Below are 10,812 nucleotides of genomic sequence, written 5' to 3' on the forward strand. Positions count from 1 at the left end.
TAGTGTGGAAACTCTGCGATTTTACGGAAGGTACGACGTTCGCACAGAGTGGTCGTGGTCTTCACGTCCTGCAGTCCGTCCGTGGGACCATCGGCTGGAGACCCAGCCGCCCAGAGAGAGCGCGAGCCAGAGGAGCCTCTGTGTGATGGATAGGGCTGTGAAGAGTCGGTGATAATAGTATACACATTGGGCTTGGGGGGGATTTTCTCTCTAAAGAAGTTAAGTATTTTATAAATATTATCTCTTTCATCCTTTTAAACTTCCTGTGATGTGGCATTTATTACTCGCAGCTTCCAGATGGACAACTAACCGCAGAGAAATGTATGATCTTCCCACAGGCACGTGACGGCTGCGTCTCCCTGTGCTCAGTTCAATGGGCTTTGACGGATGGAGTTGCTCATTCGTTTGCTCCCCGCCTCGGCCACTCCGCAGGAGATGTGCAGAATCCTTTTTGGGTCTGACACGGCACTCGGGACACGGATGGGTGGGGGGACAGGGATGAGTGGCAGCCTGTGACAAGCATGGAGGCCAGAAGACCAAAGAGGCGGGCACACTATGCTAGGACAAGAGTGCTCTGCTGCAGATGTGAACATTGGGGTGATGCTGGTGGAGATGCGTATACACCTTCGGGGACACAGGGAGATGTCAGCAAGAGCTACTCGGGGACAGCCCAGCTTACCACCGGGAAGAAGGGTGTGCTGGCTGTGGTTCCTTCCAGGAGATCCGTGCAAGGGTCAGTGTGCATGCATCGGAAGACTAATAAGGGAGTGGTAAGCCATTAAGACAGTAGGTCACTGCGCAGAATGTGGGCCATTTTTCACTTCCTTTTTTATACCTTCATATATTTTCTGGACATTTTTGCAGTAAGTTTATACTGAGTTTTTAATAAAAATAGGTCACTTGACTGATCATAAAATAGCATGTTTATTGACAAGTGTACCAAACAGCGTAAAATAGAAGTGGTTACAATAAAAAGTAAATATTTCTTGTTGGTCTCAACTCTCAGAAATAACCACCAGAATCAATGCGTTGTAGAGAAAGCCTCATTTTTTTAATTCACCGATATGTATATATTTTTAAAAAGAGATCATCACTGAGATCCTGTCACAAAATCATACACACCTTTCCAGGTTAATATATTTCATCTTTAATGAAATATAGTTTAAATGAATATTTTAATAATTAATATTTTAATGAAATATATTTATTTTCATTTCTTCTGACATGATTTCCCTATTCATGTCTTCGCCCACTGGCTTCTGAAGTTTTATCTTATTGTTGCTTCCCAATAGATTTTTATATATTAAAAATAGGAACTATTTGCCTATCATGTATGTTGCCACTAATTCCTAAAACAGTGTTAATGAAACAAACAAACAAAAAACTTCTAAAAGAGTCCAGTTATTATTTTCAAATTTGGAAAGATAAATCACATGGAATCACTTTAAACAGGATACTAGAAGAAACAAATTGATCAGCGTTCCAAGAAATTAGAAACATGATTTTTAAAATTTTTAAATGATCTGAGAAACAGAGAAACATAGATGAATAAAATAAATAAACAAATACATGGAACAGTGACTCTTCTAAAACACATAGAAAATGTGAAATTATTTTCTGGAAGAAAGGTTTAACAACAATAATAGATCCCGTGGTTATAACCATACATCTGCAAGGTGTTTTTAAAAAGACAATAAGCAGAGAATTGAGAAAAGAAATTATTTTAAAAGGTAAAAGAAAAGAAAATTTTTTAGAACTTGATATCAAAGACAGAGAAATGCCTGAATAAAATATTATAAAATCCAGCAAAGAAAAAAAATTCTCTATAAATTAATTTACCAAATTCTAAGTAAATCTAATAATAATCGTAATTTTAAAAACTTTTTAACATTTTCTTATTACAAATTTTGACAACTAATTCTAAAATGTATCTGCAAGAATATCTTTTGATGAGAACCACTGGAAAAGGGGGTTTATTTTTTTTTTTAAAGATTGTATCTAGTTAGTTAGTTATCTTAGAGAGATAGAGAACATATACATGAATGCAAGGGGGGGTGGGAGGGGCAGAGCGGGAGGGAGAGAGAGAGTGGGAGAGAATCTCAAGCAGACTCCATGCTAAATGGCCCAGGTCTCAGTATCATGAACCACAGATCATGACCTAAGGCCAAACCAAGAGTCAGACACTTTATCAACTGAGTCACCCAGGGGCCCCAAGGGGGGTTTATTTAAAATCAAATAATATATAGATCAATGTAAGTTAAAATTGTTGTCTTATTTGTGGAGAAATAAGGAATCAGTGGAAGAAGGGGGTTGAATGTGAGAAACTGACTTATGTATGTAAAAGATTTTATAATATGAAAAGTCACACATTTTTAAACTGAGTACTTATAAGTGGTGTTGCATAATTTGTTCTTTATATGGAAAAACTGAAGTTGGATTCCCACTTCAAATCATATGCAACAATAAATTCTAAATGGTTAAAGGGGTAGGGAGTGAAAAAGAGAATACATGTGGCAGTGAAAGATACAGGAATATTTTTCTTTAGAATTTCAGAGTATGAATGGCTTCCTATGCAAAACACAAAAGTCTGAAGCCACTAAAAAAAAATGTGGAATTATGGTCTGAGATTAAGTATTATTAACATACAAGGTGGATTGAAGATGACCATATTTGACTGCACTTCTCCCACTGAAAGGTGAATTCTATGATCCCTCCTCCTGAATCTACATGAGCTCTTTTACTACTTGTAGAATAGAATTCTCTGAAAGTGATGCGAAACCAGTTTCTGAACCTGAGCCTTAAGAGAATGGGAGTTTCTGCTTCCTGTATCTTAAGACAGGTGTTAAGCTGGTCTGTTGTGAAAATCCAAATCACATAGAGAAGCCACTCGTGGACACCTTTGCCAACAGCAACAGAAGAGTCCACAGCCAACAGCTGACATCACCAGCAAGCCAGCCTTGGTATCTAGCCCATTCAAGCCTTCAGATAATTCAGGTCCCAAGTCCTGAGCTCAGTGATTCAGGTGAGAAATACCCATCCGAGCCCAGGCAACCACAGAATTGTGAGACATAAGAATTACATGTGGTCGTAAGGCACTATATTTTAGTATTTTTTTTAGAGCAAGAATAGATAATTGGGCACAATTTGGTACTGCATATAGGGTGCTTCCATAAATTCTGAAATACATGACATTAGCTCTGGATCCAACGGTGGAGACAAGATGGGAGACTTTTGAGGACACTTTTTGAGAAGGTAGAAGAGCCTTGAGACAACTGTTACTGGGCCTTGATGAGAGTGAAACTAATTGTGCTGGAAGCTAGAGAAAGGTGACCCTGGTAGATAACACCATCACCAACTATAATGTGGAAAACAGGAAATATACTGAATGCACTGATGGATCTGGCTAAGGATATTTCCAATCAGAATATTGAATGTGCCAACTGTTTTTTAATCATATGTGGAAAAGATAGCTGATCTAATTTTTCTTAAAAAAAAAAACTGTTGTGTTTTCAAGTTGAATTTCAAAAAAAAAAATAAATTGAAGGCAATACTTACTGAGAGAGAAAATTAAACTATTTCTCATCCTGAGTTGCTCCAGATGTCAAAAGACTCAAAAAATAAGAAATGGCTTCAGGACAAATATGAAACCCAGAGCACTATTGGTAAAACGTGGCTTCAGAGTAATGACTTTAATAGTACGATATACTACCTTTTGGTGAGTCCTCAGAGAGTTTCATGTATATACCTAGTAGGACCTCAAATAATCCTAAGGTCACTATCCATAGATCTTCTCTCTTAGACAATAGGTACTAAATGACTCTTATGTGCCTGCCTCAAAGACACTGCCAACTAATCAAAAAGCCTTCCAAAAATCTTAAGAATATTGTTCCACACACCTGACTCTTGACTCAAATAAATAGCTCACACTGGAAAAATGTGAGTATGGTATGGCTTTTCTCTAATGCTGTATAATTTGATCTACTAAAAGTCTACAAGCTTTTAAAAAGAACTGTATCAAAAAAAGAGAGAGAGAGAGAGAGAGAGACAGGGAGACAGAGACAGAGAGTCATATTAGCTTTGACTGATGGAGTTGGGGTAGGACAAAATTAAAAGGACCTTGTATATCCCCTCCCAAACTACAATGGGAAGAAAGAAAGCAGAGGAAACATTCAGATGTGAAAAGTCTATATTTTATGGAAAAAGAAAGATGACGTGAAGGAAGAAACAAGAAACCAGGGCCCAAAGCCAAAAACCATGGAGAATCATTCCCAGGAAACAGAACAATTCAAAGAATTGGCAATACGTGCCCAGCTGGATTTCATAATTGCTATGGACCAATGACTGCCATGTGCCTCCTATTTTCCTCACTTTTGAATGGGAATGCCACTTGTGGTTTCTCTATGCCTGTCCAATATTGTATGTCTAATGTGTGTGTGGAGATAACTTGCCTCTTTGGTTCACAGGTCTTCAAATAGAGAGGCCCCACACCCAACAAGCCTCATTCACACCTGGGCCTGATTTAGATGATAAAAGCCTGAACTTTGAACTTTAATGTGAAGCTATCATGATAGAAGTGAGGTTTTAGGCAGGAGAGGAAGAGGCCGTGGTAGGAATTAGGGGAGGGCAGCAACATAAATTTTGCATGTGGGAAATTTGTAAATATGTAAATAATTGTGGTAAGAGAGTGGAGTGCGGTGGATTAAAGTGGGTCACAGTCTTTTTTAGTATTCTTCCTTCCTCCTCTCTTGAATTTGGGTAGGCTATCTGACTGCTTTGAACAATAGACTATAGCAAAAGGGATGCATTGCCACTTTTCACACCCAGGATTTAAGAGACTGGTCACTGGGCATCCTGTCTCTTGGACCACTTGTATTAGAAAGGAGCCACCATGCCATGGGGGCCCAAACCACATGGATGGATTAAATTAAGTTAAACTCATGAATAGACACATTAACTGACAGACCGACAGCCCCAACCGAGCCTCCAGCACAGCTCCCAGGGCCAGTAACACCCACTGCCACCCTGTGTGGGAGCTTTTGTGAGATCAAGTCTTTAGATGACTCTCCTCTCAGTAGCTACTCGACTGCAAGTACACGAAAGACTAAGCAAGACACCTCAGAGCTGTGCCCGGTCAGCTCACATAAGCATATGAGACAATATCTTGGCTGATCTCAGTTGTTATATAGATCGCAAAGAATTAATACTCATAATATGTGGAGAGCTGCTGTGGTCAGTAAAAAAGAAAAAGAACTCGATACAAAAACTGGGCAAAGAATACAATAGGGCAATTCCCAGAAAAAAGTAAAACGATAAACAAGCCTATAGAAAGATGCTCATAAGCTATGAGAGAAATACAAATTAATGTAACAAGGAGACAACTGTTTTCTTCTATCTGATTTGGCACAAATTTAATTGACTGATAAATCTAGTTTGGAAAATTGATAGCTTTATCAACTAATGTGACAATGTATCTACTTTTATGGAAACAATTAGTGTGATTTTTTTAAAAGATGTATTTATTTATTTTAGAGTGAGAGACAATGCATGAGTGGGCAGGGGTGGTCAGAGGAAGAGGGAAAGAAGCAGAGTCCCAGTTGAGCTCAGACCCCAACAAGAGTTTGATTTCGGGGCGCCTGGGGGGCTCAGTGGGTTAAGCTGCTGCCTTCGGCTCAGGTCATGATCTCAGGGTCCTGGGATCGAGTCCCGCATCGGGCTCTCTGCTCAGCAGGGAGCCTGCTTCCTCCTCTCTCTCTGCCTGCCTCTCTGCCTACTTGTGATCTCTGTCTGTCAAATAAATAAATAAAATCTTTAAAAAAAAAAAAAAAAGAGTTTGATCTCGAGACCCTGAGATCATGATATGAGCTGAAACCATTAGTCAAATAATTAACCAGCTGAACCACCCAGCGGTCCCACATTTTTTAATTTAATTCATATGCTCTTAATATCAGCATTTCTTCTAGTATGACACTAGCCTATGGGAAAAAATATATATACACACATACACAAATACATATACACATATATAACTATATCTGAACAGAGATGTTCATCATAGCACTTTTTATAATCATTGAAACTGAAAATAATATCAAAATTATCAACCATTAATTAATAAATAGTGAGATATGCATGCTATATGAGGAAGTAAAAGAATAAGGTATATATACATTGTTGACATGAAAGGATGTATATGATGCATTTTTAAGTAAAAAAGTTGCAGAACAGCATGTATAAAGTTAAAAATGTGGATATTCGCATACATTTGCATATATTTGCATATACACATGAAAGGGAAACTCTGGACTGATTCACAACAAATATCACCAACAATAGAAATAGAGTAGACTTTACGTTGGCAGATGACAGTGCGTGTGCTCCTGCAAGGTCAGCCTCTTCTCAATGAGCACATAGTTGAGGGTCATCCTTGACATTTCAAGATGTTCCCATCCCATCACCACCCAACAGCACACACACACACACACACCAGGGGAGGAGGTATGTGCAGAATATAGGCACATTGTTGTTGTTAAAGAGGAGAACAGAATTCAGGAGAGGATTTTGTAATCAGTAGACAGGGACATGTGTCTGAATGTTGAGCAAAACACACAGGAGCCAGGGGGTGGTGAAGCTGGAGTGTCTTCAATCAGGTCTCACAGAGCAGGAGGGAAAGGGTTCCGGAGTCCAAGGGTGGCGTGTGGGGGCTGCCGGTCACACTTGGGACCATGGAATGGCCTCAGAGGACCCCTGGCAGAAGGAGATCTTCCAGAAGGAGTGTCCCACTCAGCAGAAGCAGATGCAGAGAATATCCCAGGCTCTGCTTCAATTCTGCTCATGTCTCCCTCTTTCTCCAATACAATGAAGTATAAAGGATAAAGTACTATATTTACATATAACCTTTAGCCCAGATACAGCTTTCGCAACTTACAAAACACCTAATAACCAGAATGATTTCCTGTCATAGTCTTCCTTGGTATGCTTCCAGGCTGTAGACCTTCTCCATTATCCTGTCCCCTGCCCTCTTGCCCCCGACAGGCCTATGTGGGGCCATAAAGTACACCCAAGATTAGCTCCTGAAGGTCAACCCAATGAGAAGGTGATAAGCTTGACGTTTAACTGACTTGAACTTTTCCTTCTACAACAAAAAGGAAGAGCACATCAGGACTTAGATCCTTACAAAATGGTCTCCTCAGAAATTGATCCCCTCACTCTTAATCTAGTCCTCCTGCTTTTAGATTTGACCCAGCACACATCAACCCCTTTAAATCTACCCCCAACAGAAACACCCCCTTTATGGAAAATACCAGTCATAGGAGGCCTTTTCAAGGGTTGTTTTGTCTCCATGCTCACGAGCGAGGATGGGGTCCTCTCATTCTGGATGAGTCTTTTACCATGAGAGCTGCATGACTCTCTTATTTAGCAACCTAGTAGTTAAATTCGTGTGTTAAAGTATTAAACATGGAGACAGCATCACCTAATTTTACCTTGGGGAGAAAATGGAGTATTTCTGCTCCTATCAAATCTCTGGTTTCAAGGAATGATAAATTCCTCCAATGAGGAACTCCGTCCCCTGCCCGGTGCAGCCTGCAGCCTCCCAGCAAACCCACGCCAGCTTCTCCCGGTGGCTCGTCTGCAGCCTGGAGCAATGACACCACAGCAGCTACCATTACATCGCATGTACCTGGGGGCCCTCTCCAACGTACGCCGGGAGTGGTCTGCCAGCTCCTGTCACCATGTAACTATCACAGAGCCCTTGTACACCGTGACAAATGTGATTTCTCCTTGGCTATGACACAGCCCGTTCAGGCAGTGACTGTTTGTAGGTAGAGATCTTAGTCCCCGGTTTCATTCCCACAGCTTCCTTCTATTTTAGCGCTCCATTTGGCCCGCAGAACCCAACCATGCCCGTAGAATTCCCACAGGGTTTTTGCAGCGAGGCAAACCTACTCCCACTCCTGAATTAATGAAGCCCTCTCGCTGTCAGTGGAGCTTAATGGACTTCACCACCCCGTGGATTTTCACACCCAGAACAGAAAGTCATACAAAGGTAACTTAATTCAAGGGTGACCTTTGAGTTCACCGCCTGGCAGTGTTGTAAATCTTGCTCAGTGGCAGCTTTATTCCTTGGCCCATGATTTCCATAGGCGGCTTCACCTTCTGTGTGGCGATGACTTATAAGTGGCTGCAAAAATGTTACCTCTGTCTAAAATGGGCGACCGGCGTTGCACTTTATCAACCCTGGTGATGACTTAGCCTTATTCATTCCCCAAATCTAACGTTTTGCAAGACTATCTTTCAAAAAGATGGTGTTCCCATGGTACATAGTATTTCAAGCAACTAGAAAGAAAAATAACTTCTATCCTGTCCCCTTCATTGAGCCACCATTATTGGTTACTTTCTAAGGCTTAAAAAGTGCCAAACTCGGGGCTTTTCTTTACTTTTTAATTTTTCTTCCTATCCTCTTAAGTCATTCCGTAATCATTATAATTTTCATCCTTAAAATTAAATGCAAATGTGTCAGGTGAGTTTGAGATGAATACAATCTCCACAGTGGAGGTGGGTGATTAAGAATAGGGTTTCATGGGTCAGATATGAACTGGGAGGAAACCGGGAATCCCCAAACTGTCCCTGCTTCATTCCCTTTCTCCACAGATGAGGTTGATTACTTGCCTTTTGTGAAACATCGAGGAAATACAGGTGCACCACAGTGAACAGTGAATTGTCTGCCTCTTGAGATGTTCCCGGCTCGTGGGAGAGACCATCGAGTTTAAGGAGAATTGCAATATTTTGTTCTACTAGCTCTGAGTAACTGTGTGATGTGTTTGGGCAGCAAACAGGAGAGGCAAGCAGAAGGGGCAGCACACTGGAGCTGTATGTCCAACATCCAGCCTCTGTGTTGGGAGACCGCCTCCTTCACCCTGAGTGCTGCTCGGCGACCCTCCTACCTCCTTCCCTCCCACCCCAGCCACAGGCGAGTAACGGGAATGACCCCCATCCTTCTGGCCTGAGTGGCTGGTTCCGAATGAGCACATGACACAAGGTGGACCGATCAGAAACACCTCTTGAGAGTCTCTTCCCAGATGCTGAAACAGAACAGCCATCATGATAGTCAGGAAATGTACATTTGTATTGGGTGTCTTTGAATCGGGTTTTGTTCACCTACAGTTGAACAAATCCTGACTGGCACAAAGGTATTTTACAAAGAGAACAAGAGCGATAGCAAGAATGATACATTCGTGATACAGCAGATACAGAAAAGGGACACTTACACACTCCTGTTCCACCCCACCATTTGACCATGGTATTTTGATATTTTGATGCTGCCATTTTAACTCTGTTTGATTTCTCTCTGTTCTGCCAAAACCTGGACTGTAAGTATGTGGTGGACAAAATTATAGGATATACATAAAAAATAGATGATCAACACAATGGATCGTCTGACCACTCAGGACCATCTTGGAATACCTGTGAGAATTGTTTAATATAGTCTCCTAAATTAAATAAGGTTTTCATTCAATTCATAATGAAAAATATTGAAAATGATAATGAACAAAATTTAAAAATTTAATAAGGGCTCAACTAAACATGGTAAAATTTAATCTAAAAATTTCGCCAAGAGAAAAACAGAGCTGGTAGAAATGACAGGTACAACATAGATCTTACAATAGGAGAAAATTGAATTAGAAATCTTAATTTTGTAAAATAATGTTCTAAGTACTCTGATACAGAGATGCCTGATTAACAAATCAAATATCAAGTATAAAAATTCACAGAGATAATTTTCCCAAAGAGATTATTTCAATTAAACTAAAAGATTCAGAATAAACTGTATACAATTCAATTGTGCTACATAAACATTTAGACAAGCAATCGTTTGGTTTACTGTATCAGCAAGAGAAAACAATCCCTTGATAAAATCTCACCTTGAAGTTAATTCAGTGGGATTAGAACCTATTGATTCCATATGTACATCAATTTGGTTGACTTGTACACTGCGAGGGGAAAAGTATCAAAAAACGAAGCCATCGAAGGAGGAGGATACAGATTACAAAGGATCAGGCATGCCATGCTAGAGGCTTTGACTTTATCCTGAAGACTATGAATCACTTTAAAAAGGGAGTAACCCGATCAGCTCTTCGTCAAGTCAAATCCCTCTGGTAGCTCCGTGGAGGGGGAACTACAGACGAGTGAGATCCAAGGCAGGAAGACTAATAAGGATCTGATCCAGTAATCCCAGCAGGACTTAGGGAATGTCCCAGTCTAGGGAGGGGCAGAGGGAACAGAGGAAGGCACGAGGTGCAAGCGCTTTTATGTCCGTAAATTTGACGGGACTCAATGACTAATTCAATGCGAGGAGGAGCAAGAATGAAAAATCACTGCCAGGATTCCAGTCTGCGCATTTGGACAGCTTTCACCAGGAAAGAAAAGAAAATAAGAGTAACGGTTCTGGTGAGGTGATGAGTTCATCTCGGATGGCCGCGTGTGAGGTGGATGGAGATACCCATCCGTCAGCCTCCCCTGCTGCTCAGGACGGAGGTGTGGGCTTGAAGGGCCACGGTGCCGTGTATCTGCCTGTACTTTATAGAGACAGTCAGTTCATCCACCAAGACCGAAACAAAGAAAACAGAATTAAGAGGGGAAACCTGGTTTTTGTTTATCTTGTTCTTAAATTAATAGCCGTGTAGAGCTCAGTGTGCTTTATGTATTTGAATCGCTGAATCTTCATGAGAAACATATGAAACATCTTTCTGACAGATGAAGAAACTGAGGCCTAGATAGATGAATTATTCTGTGAATGGCAACACATACAGTAAA

Source organism: Mustela nivalis (assembly GCF_964662115.1).
Source record: "Mustela nivalis genome assembly, chromosome: 15".
In the NCBI taxonomy this organism is placed as follows: domain Eukaryota; kingdom Metazoa; phylum Chordata; class Mammalia; order Carnivora; family Mustelidae; genus Mustela; species Mustela nivalis.